The 14,824-nt window shown below is 41.0% G+C and overlaps 1 protein-coding gene across 1 annotated transcript in view; it reads left to right on the top strand.

Moving 5' to 3' along the window:
- Nucleotides 1-14,824, top strand: part of MAP3K5 (mitogen-activated protein kinase kinase kinase 5) — a 109,422-nt gene that overhangs the window by 19,115 nt on the left and 75,483 nt on the right. The window lies entirely within an intron of this gene.

A 14,824-nucleotide genomic window follows, 5' to 3' on the forward strand; every position in this document is an offset into this window, starting at 1 on the left:
CAATTAATATTCTAAGTGGCCTGGTACCAGTTAACTAAAATAGCTCAGTACGCAAAATCTAACTGCAAGATTCGCCTTAAGCTTCAAGCCCCATACAAGTTCAAGTGATGAACTGGTATGATAACAGTCATTAACACTAAAAATAAATAATTTTTAACATTTGTCTTTTTTTCTAAAACAATTACTACAACATTGTTTCTGATGTGAATAGGAAAGCTACACAGATGCAAGTCTTCAAATAATTGCTAATGAAATAGATACTCAGCTTTACATGAACTAAACAACTGACACAGCTGGTAAGAAATGTATTTCAGTTTTGATTTGCAAAATATTAACCTATGAATTCCCATGCTTCAGCCTCCTCTTAAACTTCTAAATAAAACACTGGAGAAAGGAAATCATTTAGAATTAAGAAACATCAGAGGGATTCTGGGAAAAAACAAGGTGACAACCACCACCTACTCACATTTTCATTTTCAGTAGAGTACCCTGTCTTTCACTTCCACAAATGGTGAGATTTTTCAAAATATACATGGCTACAAGGGCCAGCACATTAAACCATGAAATCAGGAACCAATTCTTCACTACTAAACATAAGTTTTTACAATAACATTTGTCCAAATTAAGCTCCTGAAACATCATTTATTTCTTTCACAGTCAAGCTTCTTCATTTTCCAAACTGAGGGCGTATTACAAAGTTTTCCAATATAACAGTAGTAACTCAAAAAATCACAATATGTCAAAATTAATCACTGAAAAATATTAGATCTTTCATCAAAATAGGAACAGACAGCTACTCTCTCAGTTACACCTTACAGTTGGACTTTAAATCCAAATGTTTTGGATTTAATCCTAACTAAAAGGGAAACAAAAAATCTTTACATTATATAAGCCATGATTTTTTATATGTTATGTGTAGAGACAAAGTAATTTATGATATGTACTGGAAATCACATTCAAATGTTCTACTGGCTATGTAGTTCTATAAAGAATTTTGGAAAGTCCTTTTTTTTTTTTCCTATGAGCAACATATTAACAGATTATTCCCTTGATCACTACTGAGGCCTAAAATTTGCAATAGCCCCTCATTGCCATTCATTATACTTAGAAGTTACTGAAGAGAAACCTGAATTTGGAAGCAGTTACTGACAGATGCAATAGCTTTAACCCATCTCCATGGGATACATATGGCACAGCAACTCTGCAGGTCTTCAGCTCTCAATGTAAGCCTCAAATCTCTTTTAAGCAAACACATTTACTATGCCTAAGCTAGGAAACCAGCAAATCAACACTAATTGATTGAACATGCCCCACACCACATTCTTGCATGAGGAACAAGTGGCATAGAAAAGCCCAGAACTATATTAAGCTCTCCTACTCTCAGATGACTGCCTTCAAGCTGCCTGCTGGGAATGCTCCAAAACTACAAGCAATCACTTGAGATCACATACTAAAAACATAGGAGTCCTGGTAGCCATGGATGTTCTGCAGCACTGTTCAATCAGCTAGCAGAGACGCAGAATCTTTAAACTTCGAGTTGTTGGGATGTCCTGAAGTTTCTGTTCCAATTCAGAGTAAAATCCAAACAATGTTTTCAAGTTTACACAAAAACTGAAAGATTGTGAAAAATACCACGTTGAAAGCACAAACAGCTAGCACAATCAACGTGAAATATACTCCTTAGCCACACTTACTGATAGAGGAAAGGGTATGAAGCAATCCACAACTAGATAGGAACAAGAATAACATGAAACCACACCTTTAGGCAATCTAAACTCAGATTGTTGCAGTCCCATGTCTGGTCTGTCCTCAGGAATACATGCTGAAACACATTCCATCAGTTCAGAGAACTTACTCAGCTTGAAAGCTAAGAAAGAAAGAAAGAATTAATTATTTTTAGCAGTCAGGTCAGCTCCCTGACCTACCTCACCATGAAACTAAATGAACACTACTTGGAGGAATCCCATGTGTTAGGGCCCTAGAAGGAAGGGGGGTCCAAGAGAGCTGGTTAGTACTCAAGCATCACTTTGTCCAAGATAAAGAGTGGTGCATCCCTATGAGTAAAAAGTTAAGCAAAGAGGACAGGAGACCTGCACGGATGAGCAAAGAGCTCTTGGCAAAACTCAAGAGGGAAGCACAGAATGTGGAAGAAGTGATAGGTCACTTGGGAAGAATATGGGAATGCTGTCAGAGTATGCAAGGATGCGATGAGAAAGGCTAAGGTCCATTTGGAATTAAATGTGGCAAGGGATGTCAAGGACAACAAGAAGGCCTTCTTGAAATACATCAGTAGCAAGAGGAAGACTAGGGAAAATGTGGGCCCACGATGAATGGGGTGAGGGCCCTGGTGACGAAGGATACAGAGAAGGCAGAGTTACTGGATGCCTTCTTTGCTTCAATCTTTACTGCTAAGGCCAGTCTTCAGGAACCCCAGAGCCTGAGGGTCTGGAGAAAGGAAGACTTTCCTTTGGTCGAGGAAGACCAGGTCAGAGATCTTCTAGGCAAACTTGACATCCACAAATCCGTGGGCCCTGATAACATGCACCCAGGAGTGCTGAGGGAGCTGGCAGATGTTGTTGCTAGGCCACTCTCCACCATCTTTGAAAGGTCATGGAGAACAGGTGAGGTGCCTGAGGACTGGGAGAAAGACAGTGCTACTCCAGTCTTCAGAAGGGGCAAGAAGGAGGACCCAGGAGACTACAGGCCAGTCAGCCTCACCTCCGTCCCCGCAAAGGTGATGGAGCAGCTCATTCTGGATGTCATCTCTAAGCGTGTGGAGGAAAAGAAGGTGATAAGGAATAGTCAGCATGGATTCACCAAGAGGAAAGCCTGCTTAACCAATCTGATAGCCTCCTCTGATGGACTGACTGGCTGGGTAGATGGGGGAGAGCGGTGGATGTCGTCTACTTCTGGAAGGCTTCCGATGCTGTCTCCCATGACATCCTCCTAAGCAAGCTCAGGAAGTGCAGGTTAGGTGAGTGGCCAGTGAGGTGGATTGAGAACTGGCTGAAAGGCAGAGCTCGGAGGGTTGTGCTCAGTGGTGCAGAGTGTAGTTGGAGGCCTGTGGCTAGTGGAGTTCCCCAGGGCTCAGTGCTGGGTCCAACATTGTTCAGCTTATTCATCGGTGACCTGGATGAAGGGACAGAGTGCCTCCTCAGCAAGTTTGCTGATGATACCAAACTGGGAGGAGTGGCTGACACACCTGAGGGCTGTGCTGCCATTCGGAGAAACCTGGACAGCCTGGAGAGCTGGGCAGAGAGGAAGCTCATGAGGTTCAACAAGGGCAAGTGCAGAGTCTTGCACCTAGGGTGGAATAATCCCATGCACCAGTACAGGCTGGGAGCTGACCTGCTGGAGAGCAGCTCTGCAGAGAAGGACCTGGGAGTGCTGGTGGACAACAAGTTGACCACGAGCCAGCAATGTGCCCTTGTGGCCAAGAAGGCCAATGGTCTCCTGGGCTGCATTAGGAAGAGTGCTGCCAGCAGGTCATCGGAGGTGATCCTGCCCCTCTCCTCAGCCCTGGGGAGGCCTCATCTCGACTACTGTGTCCAGTTCTGGGCTCCCCACTACAAGAGAGACATGGAGCTACTGGAGAGAGTCCAGCGTAGGGCTATGAAGATGATCAGAGGGCTGGAGCATCTGCCCTACGAGAAGAGGCTGCGAGAGCTGGGCCTCTTCAGCCTGGGGAAGAGAAGACTGAGGGGGGATCTCAGCAATGTCTACGAGTACCTAAAGGAAGGGTGTCAAGAGGATGGGGCTAGACTCTTTTCAGTGGTGCCAAGCGACAAGACAAGAGGCAATGGGCACAAACTGGAACACAGGAAGTTCTGCCTGAACATGAGGAAGAACTTCTTTACTGTGAGAGTGACAGAGCACTGGCACAGGTTGCCCAGAGAGGCTGCGGAGTCTTTTTCGCTGGAGATACTCAAAGCCGCCTGGACGCGATCCTGTGCAGTGTGATCTGTGTGACCCTGCTTGAGCAAGGGGCTTGGACTAGATGATCTCCAGAGGTCCCTTCCGATCTTAAGTGTTCTTTGATTCTGTAATCAGTCACACTGCGATTGATCATGGGCAGAGCACATTTCTCATTTTCACTTTTAATTTCACAGAAATTTGAAAAGAGGTCTCTCTACCTGTTTTCACGCATCCATTCCAGATAACAGTCTTCTCTTGGAAAGAGTAAATTAAATGAGTTTTGAGCTGATGAAGTGGTTTGTGTGCTTCTTTATTGTAAATATTAATTGCTGTATTTTGTGAAAGCTCCTCTGATACATATTTTCATATATACTAGAACGGACATGTACATAAACTGTTTACGATATTTACAATGTAGATATTGGCATAAAAACATTCCTGTTTGGTTTCATTAAAAAATAATTAAGTTGTTATGCATTTTTGTACATGGAGAAAATACAAAAAGTTAGCATGCTAATAGCATGAAGTCAGAAACAACAGTAGAGTACGTTTTTGTTAAACAAGAATAGTGTACTGTGCTCTCTGCCTGCAAATACAAAAAGAGCATTGCAAATCATAGAAGAACACAGTTAGCAGTGGTTATGTGAAGTCACTAATCCACCTTGGGCTCCAGAGTTGGATCAGGTATACAATTTTCTTCCTGAGAAATACAATCTGTTATTGGAAATTTCCAGTAACAGTGTGTCTTCAGCTTTCCTAAATCCTGAGTGGACACAGTTGCCTTTAAAGTTAAACTGTCTTTCCCCCAAATCTATCCTAATTCTGCTTTATTTTGGAAGTCAAGGTATTCTAAGAAATATTAATAAAAAAAACCCATGCAATTTAATTAAATGTTTTAACATCAAGTAATTTTGTATTTAGACCTGTTTTTTTTTCTGCCTTCAATGAACACATATAAAATTAATTGCTATTCTGCTTGGCAGCAACTTCTTACACTGAAGATGCATGTAAAGTAAGAAGTTACGTATGATATATCCTGTAATGTTTTTCCCCTCAAACTAAACAACTCCAGATTCTTCCATCATTCCTCCTTAAAACCCTTATGACTCTTGTTATATCCATTTTTTTTTTCTGGATATATTGGATTTTCTTCTGGATATCTTCTTTCAGTTATGCTCTAGATTGTGCACATTTCATCTGATGCCTCAGGAGTGCCAGGTGGAGGAGGATAATGTGTGTGTCTCATAAAACTCTCCATCATGCAGTATGTAACACTATATTGTTTTGTAGGAATCTATGCTGCTGGTTCATTCATTCGGTGACTGCTACTACTTACAGAATCTACCTCCAGCCACTACTAGAGCAGTCCCCAGACAGCTATCCATTTTATTTCAGCATCGCTAAGCATAGAGAATAATAAATGCTCACATTTACTGAATTTTGTTAGTCTTACTTTGGAGTAACTTATCAGGTTGATTCTTGCACTCCTCTCATTTAGAGTACTGCGCAAATTGATGGGATATTCATCTGCAAGTCGCTAATGTAGATATCACCTCACATGGATCCTTATGAGATGTCACTTAACGTGGCACTGCAGTTTGTTAACCTGCACGATTAAGCACTAGTAAATATTCTTACCCTTTAAAGAAAAAAAAAAAGTGTATTTTTACAAGACTTGAAGTTTAAGTGTTGAAGAACAAACTGCGAAAAGAGTGCAGTAAAGTAGCAATTTGAACTCCTGAATCCTTAAGTTTAAGCAACTCAGTGTATTGACAACTTAATAGCTACAATCAGACAATTTATGTGAGATTCTCAGGTCAATCTTTTAACACAACATGAATAGTAGAGCTACTGGGAATGTACTCCTTTTTGGGTCAAACCTAATGAGCAAAGATCTGTGCACTTTTAAGCAATGATAGTGTTTTCTATAGATAACACAGTGTGTGAGACTCCTAAGCCCTTGGGAGTTCTGTCTTCTCAGACTGATGTCTTTCTATTCCTGGGAAAACATTGAACACTGTAATGAATGTGTCATAATGTAGAGATTTTGGGGGAAGGGTAGTAAGAACCAGACAAAGTAGATGTGTTCCGTACCTTCAATTAAGGTTTGGGCTTTGGGCCTAAAATTTTCGAATACCGTATTATGTATGAAAGATATTTTTGCCTTAGGATAGAAATATCTTCTAAAGTAAGTGAAGATATTTAACGAACATGTTTGTTTACATGTCTTAGAATGCTTCTGCTTCCAAATTTTCAGAAGCCTGGGAAGATCCTTTGTACTGACATTCCAACTACTGTTCATCATATTCTTAAAATGTTATGTATTTATTTTTACATCTGTGATCACTGCTAATGAATCTTTCATGTTAAAACTAGTTCTGCTGTCACTGGATTGGGAAATGTTAACTCCCAGGACCTGAAAATAATGATATGAGAAAAGATTCTACATCTTTGGATTAGAAACATCTCTTCTGAATTCTTTCTCAACAGGCTGTGAGTTTAACAGGCAGAGTTCTGACCTTCCTCAGATGAGTCCACACTGTCTGCCTCAGTCTGGCTTGGCCTTTTAGTTTGACTTGGCTTCATCTTTGGTGCAGATCACATTTTCACTAGAACTTGCACAAAAATGAGTAGGTTAGCTGATAAGAAATTGAATGGACCAACTAGAAAGAGTAAAAGCTTTTAGATAGCATAGAGGCAAACTAAGGATTTTTTTTCCTTTATATCCTCCCAGAAAATACATGCTACTTACCAAAAGAAATTTTGAAGTAATCCACAGAATATGACCTTGTTAAAAAGATAACAGAATGGAATGATCCTCTTTGAAAATAGAACTTACATTCCAATGGGGTAACAAGGGGGGAAAAGAAAGAACTATAGAAAATTAAATGTAAGACTTAATAAGATGGCTCTCAAAAGATTTTGAGGAATACTTACTGGAGACAGCTACAGATAAAAACTTTCTCAAGTGCTTCAGCAACAGGGAGCCATGTAGGAATCCTGTGCAATCAAGTCGTAAAAGGAAGACTTGAGAAAGAGATAGCTTTCCTTATGGAAGCTTTCTTTGAAGGGAAATTGAGGAATTGCCTCATATTTAAATTGCAGGAGAAAAGGTTTTTAGAACAAGCTGATAAAACAAATAGTAACAAATTGTAGGAAGCATATAATGATCATCTGAAAGTTCTGAAGGAGCTCCAAGTGAAAAATGCTGAGCTATTAATTATAGTCTGTGACTTCTGACTTCAGCTGGTGTTGGCACCATAGGAAGGGGAGATGATAATGCAAAACCAGTAAGACAAATGAGCTGAAAATATAAATAAAGAATACATTCCGTAGACACATGGATAAAACCCTGCAGTAGGTAAGAGCTGACATTGCAGTTTATAGAGGGAAATTAGGCTTCAAAATACTGAAATCTTTCTTTGTGAGTGTGCAGAGAAGGGCGATCCATGTAAAATAATGTATTCGGATGCCCAGAAGGTTTTTGACAAGATCCCTTACCAGAAACTCTTAAAGAGACAAGCATAAAAATTAACAGAGATAAGATCTTTAAGAAATAATTCAGCTGAAGGAGTGAATGGTGAAGAATAGAAGATCCGTTTTCACAATGAAGAAAGAAAAAAAATCACAATTTTTCCATTAGGGAAATATGCTGATGAAAGGATTGCTTTGTAGTTTCTTTTTGTTCTGGGCTTTTCAGAGGGTTCGTGACTCTCTCTCTTCTGACGAAGAGACTTCTGTGATGAACAGTGTGGTGGAGATGTTTGATTATATTCAGGCTTGTCAAAACTAAGATTCATTGTGAAGAATAGCGGAAGGGTCTTATGGTACTGAGCAGATGGGCAGTTGCAGGGCAGTTCAAGTTCAGTAATGGTGAATGCAAAGTAGTATATGTGAAGAAAATCAACTCTAATTATGCACACAATAGTGAAGACTAAATTAGTTGCTGCTGTTGAAATTCTGAATTAGATCAAGAGTTTTATGAAAATATCTCTCAAATGTGAATTGTTGGAAGCTCTCAGGGTATACTGAGAAAGGTCACTCTTTATTTGCCCTATTCTTATGACCTTTACATTGACTGCTTGCTTCTCAGAGAGAGGAGACTGAGTTAAACAGAGCTTGATCTGATCCCTTTAGCTGTTATAATGAAACCCTGAGTTGGTTGTGGAACTTGGAGGTGGATCTGCCTAGGCCTTCTCATCATAGTGGGCTCCCTGAGGAAGCCAAATATACCATGATATAAACCAAAATAGCTGTATTTTACTGGCATGAAAATTACGATACTTCTGTTACTAGGTGGAGAAAACTTTAGATCACTCAGGGCATGCAAAATAGAATTAAAAAGAGCTTATAATGAACTTCCCTCCTGCCCATTGCATCCTCAGGATGGATCATTTTTTCCTGGTATGATTTTAACAAGCTTGCTGCCTTTGGAGTTGTAACAAACTCTCTATATTTATTTTGGACCATAGGAAATTTTCTTTCAATCATCTCTGAGGCCTGGCTGTTTCCTCTTCATAGGATTCTGGCCTTGCTTCTTTGAACTCTTCTCTTGGCACACCTGTGATCCTGCAAGTACTTTCTTCCTGAGTAGTCACAGTCACTTTTCCAGGGAAGGAAGAATCTCTCCTTCCTTTCTTAGGTCTTAAATTTAGGTCTTAGATCTTAAAAAATCACACAGCTACCATACATCATGTCTGTTTTTAAGAACTTGTCTAGGCTGAAGGAGCGCTTCAGTCTATATTAAAAAAGTCTGCAGTAATGTGGGCCCTCTGGACACATTTTCTAAAAGTAGAAGTATTAAGTTACTGTAGCTTTCTTTGTTTTTCTTGAATCTTTCTATTGTTGTGCTGCTGATTTGTTTGAACTCAGTATTTGGCCAATTAGATGCAAATGTACCTGGATTGCTTAAAATTCGTGAATGTTTGGTATAGGGTCCTGAAACCTACTAGCTGCACAGCAGCTCAGCTGAAGGCTTGAGCGTGTGTTAGTTAACTGTCTGAGTGCTGACTATTTTCTAATACAAAAAAATGTGATAACACTTATTAGTATTCTTGGGACTAGAAAGTCTTTTTCACTGGAATTGATACAGATGTAGTGAACCTGAACATACTGAGGTTATTTTTAAATTCATGGCTTTTTGTTTGCTTGTCATCTTTTATTCTTGCCTAATTCTGAGTTCCTCCTACGTGCATCAGGCTGAGGGATTTTTTTTGTTTTTTTAATTGTTGGGGGTTGTAATCGTGTGATAATGTCACATGATTTGTTTTTGGACCAGGGTACACTGATTTTTTCAGTCTGTTTTCTTCTTCTCTGATTTACTTTCTTCAGCAATAACCCTTTATGTACTGTTGTACCTTCTTCAGATCACTGGGATAGTCGTTTAGATTTCGTCAGGTAGCCGCTGCATTAGTTCTTACACACTCCCCTCTTTAGGGGAACAAACCTCTTTAGGTTTGTCATCTCCTTTGTTCTTTCCTACCTCTCACTGCTGTCGCCCCGGCCACCATCATCCGTTCATCTAACATCTGTGTGATCTTCCTTTGCGTTGCCAGCTAGTTGTCTGTTTCTGCTGTTCTATTTCAGTAAGTGGCCTCTGTTTTGCTCCCATCAACATTGGATTGTAGAATCAAGAGGTGCTATTTCCTTCACACTCAGGATGGCACACACACACACACAAAAAAAAAGTGTGTTGCAGTCAACAAGGCCAGGATGTCACATGGAGACTCTGATTTTAGAAGAAACTGTAATCATCTGGGGATTTTTCTCCTCCTTATCTGGATGGTTCTGCTTCATAAAGTCATGAGCTTGCTTTTATGAGAATGATCTGAGCCACTTAGCTGCAACAGAAATCGATTTGTACAGGTCTAAGAAGTACCTTGAGGCATTGCAGGAGAAACTCTCTGCAAGTTATTTAATGTGCCTGTGTGATGGCAGAGCAAATGCCATTTATCAGTTAAACATTTGGTAAAACTATTGTTTTTATCTGCTTCAGTAGCCATAGTTTGAACAATAGTTAGTAGAAGGGCTGATGAAATTGCTATCTGAACTTTATAGCCAGTTCACATCAGATTTTTTTCTTTTAATAATTACTTTAAAGCTTCCTTTTCATATACCTTCTGATCAGAGTCTCAGTTGTTGCACCTTCTTATTGCCTATAAAATTTTTAAGGCAGCAACTAGTACAGAGTGGACCCTGATCCTGCCTAGGGCTTCTAGACATCAGAGTATAAACATCATGCTTGGAAAAGTCTGCTTGGTTTATCAGCTTAAGTCCTCTGCTTTCACGGGCAGCCAGCGCGTATAATCCTGTGTGCACGTGTGTCAAGCTCTACCTTCATACAATTAGACTCCTTACAGTTGTTGCTCCTACAGGTAGGTGCTCCAGAGCATCATGGTTATGAACATTCTTGTGATTTCTCGTTTAAATGTAATCAGGGACAGCTTATATTTACTCTTGTGCCAAATTATCATTCTTTGCTTAAGTAGCTCTTCTTTCTCTGTATTATCTATAGTAACTTACAAAAAGTTTGTGCCATCATCCACTCAGCAGTTATCAATGTTTTTAAAAGTGGAAAGGTTGTTTAACTGATCAGCTGATTTGTTATTGAGCAGAATCATGAGGGTCTGAATTGAATCACACACTGTCTTTGTAAATACAGGCACAAATGTTTAAATTCAGGTATCTGCAATAGGACGAGGGGTTGATATATGTATTTTTTAAATTTGATGTTGTATCGTGCTGTGGTGAACTTTTCTTCCTGTGATGATGTTACATCTGGGGGTCCTGAATCAGTGGATGCTACATCCATGTCTGTACGAAGGGATGAAATTTTCCTACTGGCTGTAACAATATATGACTCTCAACTATAAGTAGGAGTGTGGAGTATTCAGTTGTGTCCCTGGAGGTAGGTACTGTGCTCTCTGCTGCCTTTTCTGCGTTGGACATAGTGATTGTGTGGGTGGAAAGGGAGGACTGATCCAGCAAGCAACTACTCTTGCCCAGAAAAAAAGAAAAAAAAATGCTGTCAGGTTTTGCTCAGTTGACTCACTGCATATCAACCACACTAACCCTGATAGAAACATGGGGAAGGGAGGGTCAGAACCAACCCTAACAGTAACAGCTAACTGTTAAAAGAATGTGTCTGAAGTAAAACCACACCTTTTGCTTATGAGTGCTTGTCTAGGTGTAGAAAGCATGAGCAGTCAAGCTTTTAAATTCAAGAGAAGTTCAGCTCATTTTAGCTCTTCAAGAAGTATGGGGCCTAAAACCAGAGTTTGTGGGCAAGATGAACTTGTTTTTTTTAGTAAGTGTCAGAGGCCCTAATCATTTCTTTCAACACTTCATGCTACATAGGGCACAGGATGAGACAGTCATCAGACACTTCTTGTAGCCCATCTGCTGGGAATCTGAAGCTCCCCTTTGAGTAAACTGCAAGACAAGATCTAATTTGTACTTCAAGGACACAGGATATCTGCTGTCATTTCTTAAAAATGAGACTACTTGACCCAAAACCACTGCAGGAGTTTAAAAACAACCCTTCCCAGAGCACGGATGTCATGGCTACTTTGCTAACCCCGTCTTCTAGGGTTTGTGACACCTGAGACAGTTGAAATAAGGATCCCAAACCATAACTCTACCCTAGCTAATCAAGAGAAGTTGGAAGTCTGGTAGAAAATAACTAACACCTGTCCACTGCATGTCTTTTGTTAATGCTCTTGAGCATGCTTTGTCCATTGGTCAGAGATTCTTGCTTTTTCTCCAATATTAGCTCATCCGTACAGCCACTACCCTCTTTTCCTTCCACATGCCCAACCCTGAGATACCTTTGTAAAGTCCTTTTTTTGATTAGCCTCTCTCACTGGACTAGCTTGGCTAGACTGGTTTCCTGAGATGTCATCCATCTCCCTGTGTATAGGTGTTTTCACCTGACTGGCTCCCATCAATCGTTGCCGGTCTGGCAAATACATGAGAAGCCCTTGACAGGATATGGCTGATTCCAAGTGTCCTGACAGCTCAGTAGTGCTGTGGTTCGATCAGCTGAACCAAAATTACTAAGCTATGCTGAAGTGGTAGTGATTTCCAAAGCTGGTTTTCTAGTTAATGCAGGCAATCTCTGGGTAAAGAAGATACCATACATACAGAACTACAAAAAAGAAGATGAGGTTGTCTTCCATTTGTCCATTCCTGAAAGCTTACGTAATAATAAATGTCATGGCTTGCTGAAACCTTTGTTACAGTGCTGAACAGAGGATTGCTACTGCAGTATGAAAGACATTTCATGTTCAGATTTGCACTGAAATAAATTTTGTCTTAGGTCCTTTTTCTGCCTGTATCTTTGTCAAAGGAGCTTCTTACTATGCCTTTTAACCTCAAGTGGGAGGAGGAAAAAAAAAAACAAAACAAACAACCACCACCCCAAAACAACTAAATATTGGCCTAAGAAATTGCTGCTCTTGGGTTTTATGTTGCCTTAAATATTGCACAGTGAATGTGAGGCAACAGTCATATTTTTAGCATGAGTAACTGGAAGATGGTAGCAAGCCTAAACTTTCAGTAGTTTTATAACTGCACTGCTTGTACTCATTCTTCCTGGCAGTTTTGTAGTAAGCAGGTAGTATCCAAAAGTAGGATGTACATGTATAATATCTCGGAGTATTTGTTTAAACATTCTTCTTTGGCCTGTTATATTTTAAATAAATGAGTGGGAGATGAACTTTGGCCTCTGCATTTCATTTATCACTTTCTTGGTGACTAAAGGCACTGGTAATAGCCAAGAGTGCTTTATATGTAGTAATGGATATTTACACTTCTTGATCTTGTTATCATATAATAATCTTAAGCTTTTACCAATTCTCAAGAAAGATTAATTAGCAGCAATTTTATATGCTAAGTCCTCAGTCTTTGCACACATAGCTTGAAGAGAACTAAGTGGATTTACACTGCAGGTGAGAATTGTTTGGTCACATAGTTATAACGTATGCCAAAGTATAGTGTATGTTTTTGCAGAGACAAGACTTTGTGCTTACACTGCTTCTCAGGCAGGAAGGGTCAAATAAAGTTCCTCTAATTCCAACACACCAATCTATTTTTGTAATATAATCAGAGGCAGATTCTCTATATAGTGGTATTTTGTTCTCTTGAATGTATGAGTCTGCTTTGAACTAGTTGGCATAGATGTTAGTTAGCCTAGTAACATGGAGTATGTCTGCTCTGTGGTTGTTGCTATGTCTGCAGTGCAGCGTGTGGTTGTCCAAGCTAATCTGTAACTAGGCAGTTCTGTTGCAGACAGTTGGGTTACTGTCAGCAGTTAGGTAGAGCTCAGAGTGGCTTGTGAAATGGACCCCCAGAGCTTGCTGACCTGCATGTTGCTACAATTACGTTGCTTCTGCCATCTAGGGTAGAGCTAAGCTCATAGAATCGTAGAATCAGTAAGGTTGGAAGGGACCTCTGGAGATCATCTAGTCCAACCCCCCTGCTCAGGAGGGTCACTTAGAGCATGGTAGACAGAGTTGCATCCAGGCGGGCCTTGAAGATCTGCAGAGAAGGAGACTCCACAACCTCTCTGGGCAACCTGGTCCAGTGCTCTGTCACTCTCACAGGGAAGAAATTCCCCCTCATTTTCAGACAGAACTTCGTGTGCTTCAATTTCTGCCTATTGCCTCTTGTCCTGTCACATGGGACAACTGAAAAGAGTTTGTCCCCATCCTCTTGACACCCTCCCTTCAGGTACTTGTACACATTGATAAGATCCCCCCTCAGTCTTCTCTTCCCCAGGCTGAAGAGGCCCAGCTCTCGCAGCCATTCCTCATAGGGCAGGTGCTCCAGCCCTCTGATCATCTTTGTAGCTCTATGCTGGACTCTCTCCAGTAGCTCCATGTCTCTCTTGTAGTGGGGAGCCCAGAACTGGACACAGTGGTCAAGATGAGGCCTCCCCAGGGCTGAGGAGAGGGGCAGGATCACCTCCGATGACCTGCTGGCAGCACTCTTCCTAATGCAGCCCAGGAGACCATTGGCCTTCTTGGCCACAAGGGCACATTGCTGGCTCGTGGTCAACTTGTTATCCACCAGCACTTCCAGGTCCTTCTCTGCAGAGCTGCTGTCCAGAAGGTCAGCCCCCAGCTTGTACTGGTGCCTAGAGTTATTTTTTCCTAGGTGCAGGACTCTGCATTTGCCATTGTTGAACCTCATGAGCTTCCTCTCTGCCCAGCTCTCCAGGCTGTCCAGGTCTCTACGAATGGCAGCACAGCCCTCAGGTGTGTCAGCCACTCCCAGCTTGTTATCATCAGCAAACCTGCTGAGGAGGCACTCCATCCCCTCATCCAGGTCATTGATGAAGAGGTTGAACAGGATGTGACCCAGCACTGAGCCCTGGAGGACACCACTAGCCACAGGCCTCCATCTAGACTCCATGCCACTGATGACAACCCTCTGAGCTCTGCCCTTCAGCCAGTTCTCAATCCACCTCACTGGCCACTCCGTTAATCCACACTTGCTGAGCTTCTCTAGGCTCCGTGTCAGTGTCAAAAGCCTTGCTGAAGTCATACACATGTTTCCATTGCATCCATACAGACACACTAGTCGATTAAGGAAAGAGTGGAGAAGGTTTTGACTAGACTTATTTTTTCCTTCTTGAACTAGCTAGATGTAAAAATTTGCCATAAGGTCTATACTAGAGGACTTTTTACCCATAGATCTCAAGATCTCTGATCTAAGGCAAAGAAGAGTGTCATTTCCTTGTTTAACTTTTATCGGTGATAGGTAACCAACTCCACTTTCATAATCTGGAGAAAGTGGAAATTTAACCTTATGTACAAGACCCAAGTAAGTGATAAAACTTGTGTTCCTTTCCTGCAACCTGTGGTTTAGCAGCAGGATTGCAGGAAGTGCAGTTACTCCACTTCCTTGG

This window comes from Rhea pennata, chromosome 3 (assembly GCF_028389875.1).
Source record: "Rhea pennata isolate bPtePen1 chromosome 3, bPtePen1.pri, whole genome shotgun sequence".
Lineage (NCBI taxonomy): Eukaryota > Metazoa > Chordata > Aves > Rheiformes > Rheidae > Rhea > Rhea pennata.